The 19763-nt window shown below is 38.2% G+C and overlaps 1 protein-coding gene and 1 non-coding gene across 10 annotated transcripts in view; one reads left to right on the top strand and one right to left on the bottom strand.

The window, feature by feature from the left end:
* Positions 1-19763, bottom strand: part of SYNE2 (spectrin repeat containing nuclear envelope protein 2) — a 413158-nt gene that overhangs the window by 277347 nt on the left and 116048 nt on the right. For 4 of the 9 annotated variants that reach the window (XM_031453835.2, XM_031453841.2, XM_031453843.2 and 1 more), the window contains exon 1: positions 9920-10128. The exons of 1 other annotated variant lie outside the window; for it this stretch is intronic. The gene's annotated coding sequence lies outside the window, so the exon portion shown is untranslated. Of the gene's footprint in view, positions 1-9714; positions 9760-9919; positions 10130-19763 lie in introns of those variants that run through there. 4 more of the 9 variants (XM_064486013.1, XM_064486014.1, XM_031453836.2 and 1 more) reach the window with 3 other exon arrangements.
* Positions 6606-6678, top strand: TRNAG-ACC (transfer RNA glycine (anticodon ACC)). Its single transcript has one exon. It is a non-coding gene; the product is annotated as a tRNA-Gly (tRNA).

The following is a 19763-nucleotide window of genomic DNA, read 5'->3' as shown; positions in this document are numbered from 1 at the left end:
CTTTGTTTTACAGATGAGGAAGTTCTACTCAGAGAGGTTATGTAATTTCACCAAAGTGACACAGTTGGTATATGGCAGAGCCAGGATGTGAAACAAGGTCTGTCTAACTTCAGAACAGTATACCACAGACATTTCTAAAAATCACTTGTGCCTTTAGCACTCATGCCCATGGGAGTATTACTCAAGATGAAGACCCCAGTAAATATAGTTTATCCCATCAGCACATGGAGGCCGTTTTGGTTCTGCTCTGTACAGGGTCATAAAAAAGCAGGTCCACAGTCTTTCAGATTCACTTATTTTTCTCTTTTCTCATCCCCACCCTTAAACCCCCGAAAAACAGATGAGAAGAAAAAAGATTTGGAAGGCAGTGACAGGAAGAGAATGAAATTGTTCCTTCTTGGTGGAACATACAACGTTAACAGTAAGCTTAACAAGGTTTAACAGGCATATATAACCTGAAAGAATATGTTGGCTCATTTCAAAACATACTTTCCCAGCTCAAACCTGAAATCAGCAGCTGTTGCTAAGAAAACACAGCCAACTGCGAGACAACATGATGACTCATGAAAGGGGCAAGCTTACCTTCCAAGTCTCAGAAACCATCACCAGCAGAATCTGTAACCAAATCATCAACCGGTGGTTACAAACATTTGGGGTTTTTTTTTAATCTGGCTCAGAAGAAAATATAATCAGCTCTGGACTAAACACCATTTATCAAGTTAATTATTACCCAACTGAGTTGGAGCTTCCTATAATGAACAAGCAGAGGCTACAAAGGTAACAAACTTTCTTTTAAACAAAGGCCTATTAACAGAGGAGAAATTTTTACTCAGTGTCATCAAATGAGTGACTACAAAGGACAGTCAAACAAGAGACTATTAGTCACCTATTTTCTTTGTCGACATACTAGTGCAAATAATAAAACATGTTAAACTGCTTTATGAACAGAATTTACAGTCAACCTTTATTTTTTTCATTCTGAATTTTGAACTAAAAGCTCTAGCATGCATTATTCTATCCAACAAACCCATCACACATTAACTATAACCTATCACAGTACCAGTAGCTCAGATATACTTGAGTTGTTGTAGGGTTTTTAAAAAATTTGTTTGAGGGGCATGGGGAACAGCCTTGAACAGCTTTATTTGTTTTGTTGCCATTTACACTTAAGATAAAAAATTACTTTTAAGTAATTACCATTTTTAAATGAATATTAGCTAACTCCTATGGTATGACCCCTTAATTAACGTACCATACAGAAGCAGCCAAACATGAAGAGCTCAATCGTATTACAATCAGCTTTTCCTCAGGATATCACAACTTATACTCCAAAGCCAGAGTGGGAGAAAACAGGTAGCATGTCTGTGTAAGTTAATTCTGCACCCTCTCTCCAAACATGAACTGTCTCATGGCCTGAGTTCTAACTAAATAGGTTGTCTCTCACCTTGGTGAAAAGACTATGTAACACTTACATTAAGATGGGTGGGTTTTTTTAAATGTATTGTTCTTACCACAATAAAGGTATTAAAAAAGAAAGTATTGCTCATCCCTAAATGTTGAATGCCTTTTCTTTCCAAATGAGGCAACGTAATTGCCCAAACGAGTAATGAGAATTTTTTATTGAAATAGATTAAAAATTTGCCTAGAAATCTGCAAAACTTTTTTATAATACTGTCCTTCCTAAAAACCTGCCTTTCAAATTAGTTTCCCCTTCAAGCACAATATTTCAATTTTGGTAGCATAGGGGTATATATTCTCTCTTACTATTTTGGAATATTACCTATAAGTATAATATATATATTGCTATCATGATGATGAGGGTATGCAAAATTTTTTCACTACTGTAACCAGTATATTTATTTTTAATGGACTTTATAATAGGAACATATGTACATGTGTGTCCACACTACTGTTTTGTTTTACTCATCTCTTGTGTAAATGAACTCCAGATAAACTTTATCTATAATTTAACATGGAACCATGAAATGGCTATATGTGATTCAGTTTTAAATTCATCTCCAGCAACTTAATAGCTCATATAATTTAAAATATAATTATTTATGGATGAAATTATATGATGCGTAAAATTTACTTCAAAACAATCCAGTATAGTTGGGGACAGGTGAGGATATAGGTAAAACCAGATTGGCAGGATTTGATCATTATTGATACTGGCTAATGTTAACAGAAATTCATGTCACTATTATCTCTGCTTTTGAATGTATCTGAAACTTTCCATAATACAGGTTTTTAAAATCTAATTTACTTTTGCTCCAGTGTCAGGCATAACTTTACCATATTAAATTTCTGTTTCATCCACATAGCAATGAATGTTTTACATGACACCGCATTACTGCCAACACAGTTCTCAAAGTACAATGGGGTAAATATCACATTTTGAAATCATATTCATAGAAATCAGGACCGGGAAAAAAAAATCCCAGAGATCATCTAATCCTCTATGCCAGTGGTTCACAATCTTGAGCATGCATCAGAATCACTTGGAAGACTTACTAAACACAGGCTGCTGGGCCCCACCCTCCAGGTTTCTGAACCAGTAGATTTGATGCTGCTGGTCCCTGGACCACACTTTAAGAACAAGTACTTTAAGCTTCCTCCCATTGCCCAGTTCATGTCTCCATTGCCAGGATCACCAATTACCACATTGGGATGCATATTCCTCTATTTTCAGGCCTTTCTTCTACTAGACAGTTGGCTTTCAAAGGGCAAGGGACATAAATTTTCATCAATGTGCCAGAACCCACGTTCAATAAATATTTACATAGGAAATTAATTTATTGAATGTATTAAGTTTTCTCACTCGTTTACAGCTGAGTGTTTGTCAATGTATTAATACTCAGAATAGGGTACTATTTACATACCCAGACAGAAAGGAGCTACTCACTGATAAAGGAAGACTAAAAGTCAGAGCAAGATGCAGATGGCAAATTGTAGGGAGTTCCAAGAACAGCATCTCAGACTGGAATTTTCAGTCAAATATGGACACTGACATGCTGAAGCCTGGTGCCCACGCTCATCAAATGTGTTACTCTGACCTGAGGAGCTATAACCAAGTGCTTTTCATCTCATACACCCTCAAAAGAAAGAAATGCTTCCAATCTCATCTTTCAGAGTTTCTCAGGGTCTGGAAAATGTCAGTCTGGGAGGACTGACTGCTCCCCATCCACCTCCCTTTTCCTGATGCAGCCCAGGGGAAAGAAAAGTACAGCACACTCAGCACTGCCTGTCTGGGGAGTTCTCCAAGTGCAGGTGTTCTGAATCTTGGACTACCCCACAGCATCCTAAAGTGTCTTGCTATTACAGCAATGATCAGCTCAAAGACAATTCAGAAGATTTAGGTTAGGAAAATGAACTATGCTCTAGTTTCCGAAGTCCAGTACTTCTTTAAAGTTTATTCTAAAATTATAAGTTAGAATATATATATATATTCATATATATGAATCCAATAACCTCAATATGTATGATTTATTTTCATTTAACAATAGTGAAATAAAGAATATAACCTGTGTAAATGCATGGGTCAATACATGATTTTTTTTCTTGTTATTTAGATCCCTTCAAAGAATAATTGACTGCTCAAACAAAAAATAATAATGTAGTGTGGGGTTTATAACAGACAAAAAGTAAAATGTATGACAATAACACAAAGGTTAAGAGGAGAGAAACGGAATATACTCTCAGAAGTACATGAAGTACATGAAGGGGTATAATAACACTTAAAGATAAACTGTGATAACTTAAAGATGTGTACTATAAACCCTAAAGCAAACACCAAAATAAAAAAAGAATGATAGCTAATAAGCAAAAGCAAAAGATATAAAACAGAATGATTAAAAAATTCAATTAATCCAATCAAGACAGAAAAAGAGAAAAAAGGAAACAAAGAACAGATTAAAAAAACAGAAAACAAATAGCAAGGGGAAGAGAGTGGTAGAGCACATGCTTAGTATGCATGAGGTCCTGGGTTCAATCCCCAGGACACCCCCCCATCAAAATAAATAAATAAATAAACCTAATTACCTCCCCACATCACAAAAATAAAATAAAATATCTTCTTTAAAAAGGAAAACAAATAGCAAGATTATACATTTAAAGTGAAAACGGTCTAGATACCGCAATTAAAAGTCAGAGATTGTCACATTGGGTAAAAAAGCAATACCCTTCAAGGGGAAGAAGCATAACTCTCCACTCCTTAAGGGTGAGCTACACATAGTGACTTTCACCCCAAAAAGTACAGAAGGGGAGAAAAGAGTAACTTTACAGTAGGGAAATCTGACAGTCACTACCTCAGCCAGGTAATCAAGTTAACACGAATAGTGGTAAGTCATGTTGATGGTATGTTCCTTTGACATGGTGTAATTAGAATACACATTCTTTTCAAGCACACATAAAACTCTTACCAAAATTAATTATATTCTGGGATATAAAAGAGCTCTCAATAAATATAAAAGGATTTGAGCCATACAAGCTATGCTCTTTAACAAGAAGAGAACTAAATTTAGAAATTAATAACACAAAGATCTCTAGAAAATTCACAAATATTTGGAAACTAAGTAATATACTTCTAGGTAACTCAGGGTCAAAGAATAAATCCAAAGGAAAAATTTAAAGTATTTTGAACTGAATAAAAATGAAATCACAGCTTTTCAAAATTTGTGAGCTGTCCTTAAAGCCATGTTTAGGAGGAAATTTACAGGACTAAATACCTATATCAGAAAAGAAAAAAGGTCACAATGACCTAAAGAAACTTGAATAAAAAGAGTAAAATTAAACTCAAAGTAAGTAGAAGAAAGGAAATAATAATAAGGATCAGAGTGAAAATCAGTTAAACAGAAGACAGAAAAACAATGGAAAATAAAAATGAAACCGACAGCTGATTCACTGAGAAGGTCAACAGAATTGATAAACCTCTAGCCTAGGGTTTCTCAACCTTGAAACTACTGACATTTTGGCTGAATGATCCTTTGTTGAGAGGATCTCCCCTGTTCATTGTAGAATCATTAGTAGCATCCCTGGTCTTGACCCACTGGATGCCAATAGCAAATGCCCATGCCACCCCTACCCCAAGACATTGCAGACATGATGTCATCTCCAAAACTTGTCAAGTATTCCTGGTGGCAGTAGGGTAAACTTCAACCCAAACTTTGCTCCATAAACAAAAATTAACTCAAAGTAAATAGACCTAAATGTAAAATGAAAAATTTTATGGTTTTTTTAATAGAGTTTCCTAAGAGTTTTACAACTCTAAGGAAAAAAATCTTTGTGATCTTAGTTAGGAAAAGATCTATTAGGTATAACACCAAAAGTATAATCCATAAAGGAATAAATTGAAAATTATTCATTAAAATTTAAAACTTCTGGTCTTCAAAGATCTGTTAAGAGAATATAAGATGAGCAATAGATTTAAAATAAGCATTTGCCTATCATGTATCTGATAAAGGACTTGTATCCAGAACACATTTTTAAAAAAGCTCTCAGAATGCAATAAGGAAGCAACTAACCCAATAAAATATGAGCCAAAAATGTAAACAGAAACTTCAACAAAAAAAAATATGTGGATGGTAAATAAACACATTATTAGTCATCAGGGAAATGCAAATTAAAACCACAATATCTAGCAGAATGGCTATGAAAGTCTGACCATACCAAGTGTTGACAAGGACAGAAAGCAACTAGAACCCTCATACACTACTTTGGGAATGTAAGATGAAAAAGTCTGGCAGTTTCTTAAAAAGTTAAACATATAGCTACCATATGATCTAGCCATTTCACTCTTAGACACTTAACCAGCGAAAATGAACACAGATGTTCATACAAAGACTGAACATCATGTTCATAGCAGCTTTATTTTTAATAGCCTAAAACTGGAAAAAACCCAAATGTCTATCAATAGGTGAATGGATAAATGAACCGGGGGTATATTCATGCAATAGAATGCCACTCAGCAATAAAAAGGAATCAACTATTGATATACAAAACAACATAGATGACTCTTAAAATAATTATGTGAGTGAAAGAAGCTAGATCGAACAAAGGGAACAGACTATATGATTTCATTCATATAAAATTCTGAAAATACAAACTAATCCATAAGGTAAAAGCTACCACTGGTTGCTTGGGAAAGAAGGATGCAGGGTGTAGGGAGGGGCCAGAGGGAAAGATGGATTCACAAGTTGATAGGTAAGTCAAAAACTAATCAAGTTGAACACTTGAAACATGTGCAGCTTACTGTATGAGAATTACACTAAATGAAGCTGCTTTTAAAATTATCACTCAAAACCAGAAAGTATAGACAGTTGAAGATAACAACAATCCAAAAAGAAGAACATAACATGCAATTTCACAAAGAATTACACGCTTTAAACATAAGTGATTTTACACTATTGCACACATAATTTTTTATTTGGTGAAATTGGGGCAGAGGGCACAAGACCCAGGTAAATGTGAAAGCAAGCGGGAAAAAGCAAACACACAGTGACGTCCTGGAGAATGGGCTATTACATTTAACATTAAGATCATTTCTTAACTAGAACTAATCTGAAACATTTCATAATTCTTTTTAAGAAAAGGAAAAATGGGGGAGGGGAGAGTATAGCTCAGTGGTAGAGTGCATGCCTACCATGCATGAGGTCCTGGGTTCAATTCCCAGTACCTCTACTAAATAAATAAACCTAATTACCTCCCTCCATTTAAAAAAATTTAAAAAAAAAAGAAATAAAGAAAAGGAAAAATTATTTTGTTTTTTCCAACTTGGCCTGTCCCACTCTCCAGCAAAACTAGGTGCTTCCCTTCTCCCACAGCCCCTGAGAACATGTCTTTTCTAGCACTGCCACATGTGCCCTGCATGATCTCTCTTGATTTAGTTCTCTCCCTGCAGCTGAGAGGGCTCGGCACCACCAAGCTCTTTCCTGACTCAATGCTATCTCCTCTGCTGATCTTCTGCCATGCCTCTCTCCTCTCTTCGCCTCCTACCCTACAACCCACAACATGCTCCTTGCCTTGGCTTACATGTCACCTCCACAGAGAAGCCTTCCTACTATTCACCTAAGAGCCCCCATTTTTCTATGTCTCAGCATCCTGTGGTTTCCTTCTCTCCATCCAGGAAACAGTGCTCAAGTTCCTATCCTATGCCAGGCGCTGTTCCAGACTCTGAGAATGCAACAGGGAACACAATCGCCCCAGTAGAGCCTACAATCTAGTGGAGTAAGACAGAGCACAAATGAGTAAGATACAGAGTATGTTAGATGATCATAAGTGGTGTGGAGGGGGAAAACATAAGTTTGAAAGCAGGGAAAAGGAGTTGCAAGGGGGGAAGTGTGATTTTAAATCTGGGATTCTGTGAAGGCTCACTGAGAATGTAACACTGAGTAAAGAAGTGAAGAGGGTCAGAAAAAGAATCACACAGGTATGAGGGCACTTCAGGCAAAGGAAACAGGAAGTCCGAAGACCTTCAAACAGCAAGGAAGCCAGTTTGGCTGTATGAGGAAGAAGAGCAGCAGGTAAGATCAGAAAAGGTGACAGGACTGGGGGTGAGGAGAACCATGGGGTAAGCTCTGGATCCACGGTCAGGTCTCTGCCTTTCACTCAGAGGGAGACGGAAGCTATTGGGGAGTTCTGTACAGAGGAGTGGTGTGATCTGATTTACATTTTAAAAACTACAATTAGTTTGGTAACATCTTTTGTGTTCTGCTTATCTTCCCAACTTGCTAAGATAAAGATAAAGGGGGAACCACAGCTGTCCTGTGCGTTATTATAACTCCAGCACTATACACTGTGAGCACTCAGTAAATATGTATTCCATGAATGAGGTCATCTACGTGAAACATTTACCGGTACAAAATAAGCATTTCATAAACGGTTATTATTATTTGGACCCCCAGAGGCCAGCACAGTGGCTGGCATATGGTAAGAGCTCGTTTAGGTAAACAGAAGAATAATTCTGTGAAATTATTGAAAAATCGATATTTAAAACATATGAGTAATGACAAACGAATCAATTGCCTTTCACACTTTCCCTGACTTACCAGGACGGAACTGATTCGGGTTTTGAGCTTTACCTTCAACTCTTGTTATGCTACTGAGGACACAACTTAGAATAATCCCACTTTGACTCAGTTCTCCAAACATACTGCAATATCCTGCTAACACAACTAGCAGTAATGCACTGAAATGCTTGTAAAATTTCTAACTGGGTAAACTTATTCACGTGGTTTAAAAAAAAAATTCAATGTAGAAGGCCGAGCTGACCCAATTGGTTTAATTTTGGTTTTTGTTGAATTCAGCTAAAGCTCCTTAACTCACTCATGTGGACAAAGAGCTAAGAATTTCCACTTTTTACTTATTTTGACATCTCCAGAGTCTTCACCAGTAAAAAAGTTAACGGGGATTACACCTGTTTCCTTCTCTTTCGAGGGAGGTGCTTGCGGGGGAGGGGGGCGTCAGGGTGGGGGAAGGGGGGTCATGGCGGGGCTAAGGCCATTCAGGAATCATCTCAGGAATCATCTCAGGAAAAGCCCAAGAGAGTCTCAAGAGAGTTTTTCAGAAAGAAAAGTAGAAAAGGAGTCATGAATTAAAGTATAAAACCACACCAGATATTCCATCATAAAAGGTGAACACCCACCCCTGACGATGTTTACAATGGCTCAAAGGCCTGGACCAGAGCGGTGAGAGGGTCAGGTATGGTTCGGGTGTTTAACTGAAATCCCCAACCGTAAAGGTTCGACCAAACTCATCCTAGCAAAACTACATAATATCTGCAAGGAGGACTCCGGAGCTGTGGAAACTTTAAGAAAAGCAGATAAAAGTTGCTTGAAATCAAACTTAAAAAATAAAAGTAAAAAAGCGATGCAAAAGGGTTGGGCAACTAGAAAGAACCTCCTGGGTTTGGCCCTGACTTGCTGGTGCATGTACACAATCGTGCCTGCTGGCATCGGCTCAGACGCTCCCTTCCACTAGGGGAGGGGAAGATAATAACTTTCGGAAATAACAGACGTCCACAAAGGCAATATTACACAGGACTTCTCAACCTCCATCAAATAAGGTATAAGGAGGCTAATGCTGCTTGGAGCAGCACTGATTTCACAAAAAGTCCCGCCCCCTGCTCTTTTTTAACAGAAGAAAAACAACCTAAGGAGGAGAAGGTACAACCGTCAGACCCTCAAGGCAATTTCAGACAACAAAGACCCCAAGCAATCAAAATGGAATTATAATTCAAGCCGTCCGAGCGGCCCCCTCCGCGGAGGCGCTCGGCCGCCACGCCCGCCGCGGTTCCTCGAGTGCTGGGGGCTGGCGGGGGGCGGGCGGGTCCCCGCGCCCTCTCCAGCCCCGTGCGCCACGGCCCGCTGGTCCTCGGGGACCCCGGGCGAGCCTCGCGCCGCCCACGGTCTGGCCATCTCCGCGCCGCGGCTCTCGGCGTTCTAGCTCACGCGGCGTTCAAAATCTTTCCCGCCCAGGCGTGACGCGAGAAACGAAAACAATCGGAGGACCCCGAGCGCCCAGGCCTGGGCCCGACGGGTCGGCTGGGGGATAGGAGCCGAGTCCCCTGCTCAGCCTGTTTTCCCAGGCGGGCGGACCGGCGGGCTGGGGACCGGAGGTGACACAAAGAAGCCGAAGAGACAAACGCCACCCGCTGGCGCTCGCTCCAATCCCTGGAGCGCCCCGCCCGCTGACAAGTTTGCGGCGCCCTCCACGCACCTGGCTCTCCCCACCCGAGCAAAGTTTCCCGTGGCCGGGCTGGGACGCCCGCAGCAGGTCGAGTCCAGTCTCCCGCCGCCCCCACCCCCGCCCCCACCCCCGCCCCCGACTCAGGGACCTTGCCCTGCTTCGCCCCCGCCCCTTCGCCTCCCTCCCTCGCGCTCTCCCTCCCTCCCCACCACAGCACGCTCTCTGCGGGGCGCACCAGGGTGCAGGGGCCCCGCCTCCGCGCTCACTCGCTGCCTGCCCGGAAAGAGGCGAGGGCGCTGGTTGGGGTCGGCCCGGGTCGGCGCCCTTCTTGCCTTGCTGCGTTGATCACCCCTTTTTCTCGGGCTCCCGCTTGCTTTTTCGGTCCAGCGGAAGGCTCCGAGCGCAGCAGAGCGCGCTCGGCTCGTTGGCGCTCAGAAAGCCGAAAACCACGCCCCGCTCCTTCCCCGCCCGCTGCCAGCCGCCGAGTCCCGCGCTCGCCGCGCGGCGGCCACTACCGAGCCCGCCCGCGAGCGCCGGAGGCGGAGCAGCCGCCTCCCCCCGCAGGCCTCGCCGCAGCCCAGGGCTAGCAACTTTCTTTCCATGTTTTGGAAAATCAGAGGTGGTCTGAGGGAGATGCTAACTCAGAATGCAAGTTAACGACCGGGGTGGGAGTTGGAGGGTATTCACAAACTCCCTCAAATGAGCTTTTCATGCCGATTTCAGCGAGAAACTTCTCTAACATTCTTGACTCCTCGGTCTTGGAAGTGGGGGTAAGAGAGCAGATCTGCGGATTAGGTACTAGACTTTAATCAAGTCATTAAACCTTTGTGGACCCTTTGTAATAAGAGATTTGGACTAGATGGCCTTTAAGATCTGGACCAGTACTTCCTATAGCGTGGTCCAGACCTCAGGGTCACCTGGAGGGAAGGGGAGGCGCTTATTAATAATGCAGAAGGCTGGGTTCCTCCCTCCCGTAGAGGCGGGGGAGTGGAGAACAGCCTCACCCTTACTACCTGATATACAACTTCCAGATCTGAAACTCAGTGGAAACTGGATCCTTGGGAATACACCTTGCAGGTACCAGTTTGATTTTCCAGCAAATGACTCAATGCCTTTGGACTCAGGATGATGCCAACTGACTCCCACTTAACTCCCTGTTCTGCTATTACAAACTTACTGAACATTATTAAGGCACTTGAGGTCTTAAATGGAAGGTATTGTATCAACTCACTATCACCACATAAAGCAATGACTTTAAAGTATTTCTCTACTGAGTTGTATCGCCATCAAATTTAATTTCTTGTAAATCCAAATTCATATATGCTGTATAGGCTACAGAATCTTACCTGGATTACTTACGTTTGGTGTTTATGACCCAAACTAAATGGTAAGGAGCAGACATTAGAGGTTTGATAATACATTCAATTAACATACATTAATGGAAAAAATTAGTTGTAAATTGTACCCACAATTTGGAACAATTATTTCAAAAAGTTGTACCTGTGTACTAGGATAATTCAGGTAAGTTGTCTGAAACGCACATTGTATTGCTGATCAGTAGCTCAGCTCCTCACAAAATAGCACACTAGAAGCTACTGTTATTTGTACTCTAAGATAATCGTTCTGATAGTGTCACTTCTCTTCTTGGATTACCTCGGTTTGCATTATTTATTATTAAAGGCTTGAGTCACAAGAAGTCTACAAAGCAGGAAAATCCTCCTGGTGTCTTTTCATAGCACCATTCTGCCTGATATAATACATGCAAATCAGTTTCAGGGAGTAGCTGGGCTCCAGGTTTCATGAAGCTGTCTACAAAGTGTTGTACTGCTATTTTCCTTCTCTGTACTATTCATTTTACTTGTTTCCACTTTATGTTTGTTGTTTCCTTTATAGTGAATGCTACAAAATCATTGTGGCAACAGTCTCTAGAGAAAATATTATGAATAATTTCTTAATTATTTTTCCCTTCCAGTCCTTGAAGTGAAAGGACTATTGTCCCATATTATATCTAGTGCACTTAAGAGTCCAGAATAAAGTGTCTCAAAATGTTTTCAGATGTCCCTAATTAGAGCCTTTTAACTACCTGTGATGTCTCCTAGCCATGCCAATTTGGATATTAAATTAATACCTACTTTTAAATCCACAAATTAGACTAATGGCAGGAGCACTGAAACAGATCCTCCATACTTTGAAATGAAAATAAAATGTAATGCTAAGCCAGAGACACACCTGATTCTTTTGAAATACAACACTAGGCATGTGAACGGATGGCACATACACTTACATCCCTGACTAGCAGAGTCAGAGCTGCCATGAACCCATGCACCAAAACACACACACTGTCCCATGCACCAAACATCAGACATGTTACATCTTAGCTATTATTTACATCAGACCTCTGTATTTATAGCAAAAGATCCATCCAGCTCGACAGCCCACTTAAGAAGCTTTGCTAGCTCCAATTGTGGTAAGCACAAGTTTTGCAAATTGATCAAGTTGAAAGCACATCTTGACTGGGTACACAAGTATGCTGTGGCATATGGTGAGAACTACTGAAGCAGACATTCAATATACACTGGCACATTGTACTGAGCAGGACAAAAATCACGGTCTGAGGCATTCAGCCATGCTGGACACCCTCATGCCATTAAAGGCACTAGATTCACCACTCTTTAAGTTAGAGAGCAACTCTTCTCAGAACTAGAGTTGCTATTTTCATTCCTGCATCCCACACTAGACTGAGTTCCTTGTCTTTGCAGCCTGACTGTCTGAATAAGAAAGGCAATGGATTTTACACTGGGAGCAAAATTCTAGTCTGATACTTGGGTGCCATGTTGAGGAGGACTGTTGGGCTGCATCAAGGTTTGGCAAGAAAGTAGAAGTTGATTATTAGCTGAGTCTCTGCCATGGGCACAGAACAGGAGAATACTGACACAAATATCATATATTTATCAACATGATGGTAATAGGAGATAATAATAAATGATCCCCTGGATGGATACATGAACTTAAGAACACAAAATATCTTTAGCTGAAGAGGCAGGTATAATATTAATTAATCTGAGGCAGGGTGAGACCATCTTATTACTTGCCTCCATTTTATTAACAATGTTACCACTAAAGACAAAAGGAGGTTGGTTTAGAAGTAAGCACTCCTTGTTAGGATGCCAACTCTGCCAAGCTCAAGGAATGATCTTTTGCTACAATACTTTTTACACACTGGGAGCACTTGTGTAAAATAGAAATGATGAAAATAGCTGGCCAGGAAAACAGCTCTGTTCCTCTTTGTCCAAAAGTCCAATCACACCCTGTAAAGGCCTAAGCTCCTTATCTCATTCTGGTCTTGTTTCCTGCCAAACCTGGAAACAAACAGAAATAAACGTTGGCTAATTGCTCCCTGGACCAATGTGATCTTTCGGACCATTGTCCTGATTCAAGTAGAAAGATGTGTCCAACAATGTGCAAGTGTGAGCTGCCAATTTATGCTGTAGATGATCTCCTAAAATACTGAGCCAAACAATCAAGGTTCTGCCAGTTGAATCAGAGTCCAACATTCTAGAGTTTGAAGGAAAATTAAAACAAAATGCCATGATTCAATGAAACTGTATATGTGAAGTGCTAAGCATGGAGCCTGGCATGTAGTAGACACTCAACAAATTATAGCTGTTATAACAATAATTTTAGTAACAGTAGGGCTTACAAGGGTATTATTTCAAAAGCATTTTTATTGAATTGGTAAATTAAAGTATTGGATTTATTAAATAAATAAATAAATAAGATTTATTTAATACTTAAAAAAGATTCCATAGCTCACCTCATTTTATATAGGAGAAGACTGAAGCTTTACAGTAAAATATGTGCTTAGTGGTATAAAACTAGTAGTATCAGTCCCTGGAGAAGTTTTTAACAGAAGTAAATGTATCACTTAGAGGAATCCTGTTGTATATCTTGTTATTTGTTCTATTCTTAAATGCAAAGCACTGAATTAATCATACTTCTCAGCTCATAATAAAACAGCAATAAAAATAAGAGACATCAATATATCTCTCTCAAAATTAAAAGGTCTGCCTCCTAAGAATAATCTTTTCTGGGTTTTGTTTTTAAACTTTTTTTTTTTTAGTTGAAGTATAGTCAGTTTACAATCTTGTGTCAATTTCTCATGTATGGCATAATGTTTCACTCATATATATATACATACATATATTCCTTTTCATATTCTTTTTTATTATAGGTTACTATAAGATATTGAATAAAGTTCCCTGTGCTATAAAGTAGAAACTTGTTGTTTTTCTATTTTATATATAGTAGTTAGTATCTACAAATCTCAAACTCCCAATTTATCCTTTCCCCCTCCCCCTGGTAACCATAAGTTTGATCTCTATGTCTGTGAGTCTGTTATCTGTTTCTGTTTTGTAAATAAATTCATTTGCCTTTTTTTTTTTTTTTTTGAGATTTCACATATAAGTGATAGCATATGGTATTTTTATTTTTCTTTCTGGCTTACTTCACTTAGTATGATAATCTCCAGGTCCATCCATGTTGCTGCAAATGGCATTATTTCATTCTTTTTTATGGCTGAGTAGTAGTCCATCGTATAAATATACCACAACTTCTTTATCCAGTCACCTGTCAATGGACATTTAGGTTGTTTCCATGTCTTGGCTGTTGTAAACAGTGCTGCTATGAATATTGGGGTGCATGTATCTTTTTGAATTACAGTTCCGTCCAGATATATGCCCAGGAGTGGGATTGCTGGATCATACAGTAAGTCTATTTTTAGTTTTTTAACAGATCTCTGTACTGGTTTCTATAATGACTTCACCAAACTACATTCCCACCAACAGTATAGGAGGGTTCCCTTTTCTCCACATCCTCTCTAGCATTTACCATTTATGGATTTTTGAATGATGGCCATTCTGACTGGTGTGAGGTGATACCTCATTGTAGTTTTAATTTGCATTTCCCTGATAATTAGCAATATTGAGCATTTTTTCATGTGCCTATTTTCCATTTGTATGTCTTCTTTGGAGAATTGCTTGTTTAGGGCTTCTGCCCATTTTAGGATTGTGCTGTGTTGTTGTTGTTGTTGTTAAGTTGTATGAGCTGTTTGTATATTCTGGAAATTAAGCCCTTGTCAGTTGCATCATTTGAAAATATTTTCTCCCATTCAAAGGTTGTCTTTTTGTTTCGTTTATGGTTTCCTTTGCTGTGTTAAAGCTTATGTTTAATTAGGTCCCATTTGTTTATTCTAAGAGTCATTTTTTATTATCTTACAGCAAAAATGTCACCATTTTTTTCAGAAGGTAGATATGCTTTGTACAGGAAAACAGATAGTATTTCCTCTTGGGAGTTTCCCTTTATAACTTGGCTTTTTCTTCCACGTGACAAAATTACTATATTTTCAGATTATTTCATCTTGAACTGTTTTGAGCTTTTGTGCAATGTAATGTTTTATTGATCCATTTTTGTATATTTTCATTTTATTTCTTATGTCTATCTCCCATCTATTTGTTTGAATCAGCTATTTCAGATTTGAATTCACTGGTTTAAAAAGTTGCTTTGTATATTTCCTCATGGGATTTATGTTAAATAGTTTTACATTTTAATCTATTATGCTATGGAAATTATTCCCAAGTTTACATTCCTTTTTAAGCCTGCCTTAGACTACCTTACATCATTTTTTATGGTTTAAGGAAGAACACACCAAACTTAATATTTTTGTTTATTTTGAGGAATAAGAAAAAAAATTTTTTCTTCTCATTTTAAGGGAAAAACTACCTTGAGTTAGTAAGTACTATTTCAGTCAAGATACCTTAAACCAATCCAGTATGTGTCAGGGCTACACTTTGAGGGGAAGGGCTAATCCTCTTTGCTGTTCTGAGCTATTATTATCAACTGCTATTGTACATACTGTTATGTGTAAGGGTGTTAATATATTTATTATGTTTGTAAAATTCATTATGTACTATTGCAGATCAAGGTTGCTCTTCTGTGATATACAAGACACTATGTTTTAAAGACCATCTTGGAATATAATTAGAGAACTTAGTATTTTGATGTACTAAGACCTACTTTAATATTTTACCTTTACAAAAACTTTAATTAAAGATGCTTTAAAAAATTTTTTTACATTTTTTTTGGTGGGGGGGATTAGGTTCATTATTTACTTTTTAGAGGAGGTACTGGTTGAACCCAGGACCTCCTGCATGCTAATCATGAGCTATACTCTCCCCCTAAAGATGTTATTAAAATACATAAATATATCTTTCAAGAAAAGGCAGGTCGAATGGATCAAATTAAGCATAGGTATAGAAAACCTAAACAACATAGAGAAGGTAAATCTCATTGATATATTCAAATTTACAGCTCAAAAATAGAGAATATATTTTCTTCTCAAGCACTTACAGACTCAGTCATGAAAACTGGCTTTACATCATGTCACAAAAAATTCCTCAATGGTAGAAAAAAGTAGAAATAATGCAAATAGGATTTTGATTAAACAATAATAGTAATAAATACCATAATAAAACTAAAAATTGGTAACAGAATCAGAAAACAAATAGTCCTTTCCAGCTGAAAATTTTAAAGTGAACTATTACAGAAGTATTAGATGAAATGGAAAATACAATATAGATTGAACTCAAATCATTTCCAAAACAATAGTGCTGATGGATACAATAGATATCAGAATCTATAAAAAACAAATCAGTGATTAGAAAAAAATTGCAGCTTTCAAATATTTACACAATGAAAATAAAAGAATGACTACAAATGAATTATATTTCTAACATGAAAAGCTAAAGCAAAGAAAAGTAGGAGGAAGAAAATAAAGATAAAAGCAATGAGGATGAATGCAGAGAACCAATGGGACTAATAAATAATCAACATGATGATTACTTGAGGAGAAAAAAGATTTTAATAACACACCACACTAATGAACCTACTCCAGGGGAAAAAGAGGCAGAACGCATAAACATTCCAAATAAGAAATGAAAAGGAGGTGTAGAAATAGAAGTTTATATAGCATTACATAATTATTTTCATAGTATTATAAAAATACATTTGAAAACCTAGATTTAATGGAAATCACAATATGCCAACATTAATCCCAGTAAAGACAGAAAGCCTAGACAAGCCAATTTGATTAGAATAAATAAAGAAAGATATCAAAGATCTACCCACACAAAAAAGTACCAGACCCAGATAGTTATATCCCCAAAGATCCGATACTTAGATGCTATATACATTGTTTCGGAGCATTTTAAAAGATGAAAACATTCCAAATTGTATTTACAAAGCCAGCAAAACGTCATTTCCAAAATAAAGCAAATACTGCACCATTCTCACTTATGAATATAAACGTAAAAAATTCTAAGTCAATATTAGCAGCAGAACCCAAAAGCACTGTAAAAATAGAAATCCTTCATGGAATCCATTCCTTGGTATAGCCACACAAAAACCTGCACATATATGTTTACAGGTGCTTTATTTATAATTGCCAAAACTTGGAAGTAACTAAATGTCCTTCAGTAGGTGAATGGTTTAAAAAATCCTGTAATACATCCAGACAATGGGATATTATTCAGAAACGGGCTATCAAGCCATGAAAAGACACAGAGGAATTAAATGTGTATTACCAAGGATGGGGGAGAGGGGTGAATAGGTGGAGCACAGAGGATTTTTAGGGTAGTGAAACTACTCTGTATAATACTATAATGTAATGACTATATATTATGTCATTACATATTTGTCCAAACCCATAGAACGTACAACACAAAGAAAGAACCCCCCTGTAAATCCCTGCTTTGGGGTGATAATGATATGTCAGTGTAATAAATGTTCCATTGCAGAGGGGGATGTTGGTACTGGGGGAGGCTTTGTGTGTAGAGGGCAGGGAGTAGGTCGGAAATCTCTGTATCTTCCCTTCAATTTTGGTGTGAATCTAAGACTCCTCTAAAAAGTGATGTTTATTAAATTTTTTTTAAAACCTAAGCTTTATGACCAAGATACATTTATTCTAAGAATGTAAAGATGGTTCAATATTAAGACCACTAAAATAATTCATCATATTGATAGATATAAAGAGAAAAACGAAAAGATTATTTCCACAAGTGCTGAAAAGGCCTTTGATACAACTCAATATCTTTTTCTGTTTTTAAAAAACTAAATAAAATAGAAATTGATGGATACTTTCTAACATAATAAAATAATAAAATATACCTCAGCCTCCTACTGGGGAAACATTAGGGGCATTCTTACTAAGGTCCAGAACAAAGCAAGGATGCTCACTACCTCCACTACAACTTTCTATTTTAATGGAGATTAGCCAATATAATAAGATAAAACAATTCAATTAAAGGCATAAAATCTGGAAATGAAGAAGTGAAATTACATTTGTGAATGTTTTGAGAATACACCTAGAAGACCTATGGAATCAAGGCTAAAACTAATACAAACATTAAAGAATTCAGTAATGGTTGCCAGATTTTAGATTAACATACAAAAACAATACCCTTCATACATATCAAACAATAGGAGAGAAGACTTAAAAGTAAACCCTGTTAACAAAGGAACAAAAACATACAATACTCAAGAGTAAACTTAACAAAAATTACACAAACTTATAGGAGAAAAATCTTAAAACACTCTTAAAGAAACAATAGTAAACTTGAATAAGTGAAAAGAATCCCTTGATCCTGGATAAGGCAAATAAAATTGCTTAAATGTCAATTTTCCTCAAAATTAATATTTAAATGTCATTTCATAATGGTACTGACATGATTTTTTTTTCTGCAGTTAAGTAAATTGATAAGCAAAGTCAAAAGACAACTGACAAACTGGGAGGAAACATTACTACTTACATGAAAAGTAAAAGGCTAATTGCCCTAATGTGTGTGAGCAAAATCATCAAAATCCAATATAAAAATAGGCAAAAGGCCTGAACAGACAATTCACAGAAAAAGATACATAAATGGATCTCAAGTATATGAGAATGTTCAACTTCGTAAAAGAGATCCGAATTAAAACAACACTGAAATATCATTCAGTACCTATTAGTTTGGCAAAAATTCAGAAGTTTGACAATGCACTCTGTTCCTGTGGCTCTGTGGAAGACACTCATACGTTGTTGCTGACAGTGCAAAATGGTTCAACCTCATGTGGAGAAAAATATGGCAATATCTAGTAAAGTTACATATAATCCCACTAAGAATTTAGCCTGAGGAAAAATCTCCACAGAAATAAAACAACACACATAAGGTTTTCCACTGCAGCACTATTTGTTCCACTGACAGATGATTTCTCTTAGGTTTTGCCAGTGAGACAGAGATAGGAAGGCAAGAGGAGGGCTTGTCTCCAGTTCCCAGTTCCAGTCAGACCCCAAGCCCACGCCCACCCCGCACCCAGCAGCATGTGGACAGCTGTATCTCCAGCCCCTGCTTCTTTTGGCATCTTCCTCCCAGAAGTTCCAACACCAGTCAAAATCCCCCAGACAGCTGAGCACCACCGTGGAGCACCTGAGGGCCAGCCCCATGGCGCCCCCTAGAGGTCACAGCTATGGGCCTTATCCTCTGGAGGACAGGGCACAGCATGTGGGAGCCCCTCCTCCAAGTCCCCAGGTTCTCTTTCAGCTACCTCTTCCATTTTGTTCCCTCGCCCTGGGAGCAATGTCTCCTTTCTACAGCTATTAATTAAAGGAGACCTAAATAAGTGAAGGGATATATCTTGTCATGTAATGGCAATGAGCAAAGCACACTTGACAGAGACACCATCAAAATTGGGGTCCCTGAATGACCCCACAAAGCAAAGTCAGTCTCCAGGCTAAAATGCTTGCTTTGCAGCTGTTACTTAAAAGAGAAAAAAGTCTATATTCTTTAAGGCCTTTATTTTAAGCTCTCTTTTCTAGAGCAATCTTAGCCTTACCCACGCTAAGACATTGGATTAAAGGTTTAGATGTGAAAAACAAAAACTATAAAACTTTCAGAAGAAAATAGAAATTATCTTCATAACTTCAGCATTTGAAACGATTTCTTAAAGACATAAAAAGTACTAATCATAAAGGAAAACACCTCACATTAAAA

The sequence above is a fragment of the Camelus dromedarius genome, chromosome 5 (assembly GCF_036321535.1).
Source record: "Camelus dromedarius isolate mCamDro1 chromosome 5, mCamDro1.pat, whole genome shotgun sequence".
In the NCBI taxonomy this organism is placed as follows: Eukaryota; Metazoa; Chordata; class Mammalia; order Artiodactyla; family Camelidae; genus Camelus; species Camelus dromedarius.
The sequence above is the reverse complement of the archived record's forward strand: the minus strand, read 5'-3'. Positions and strand labels throughout refer to the sequence as shown.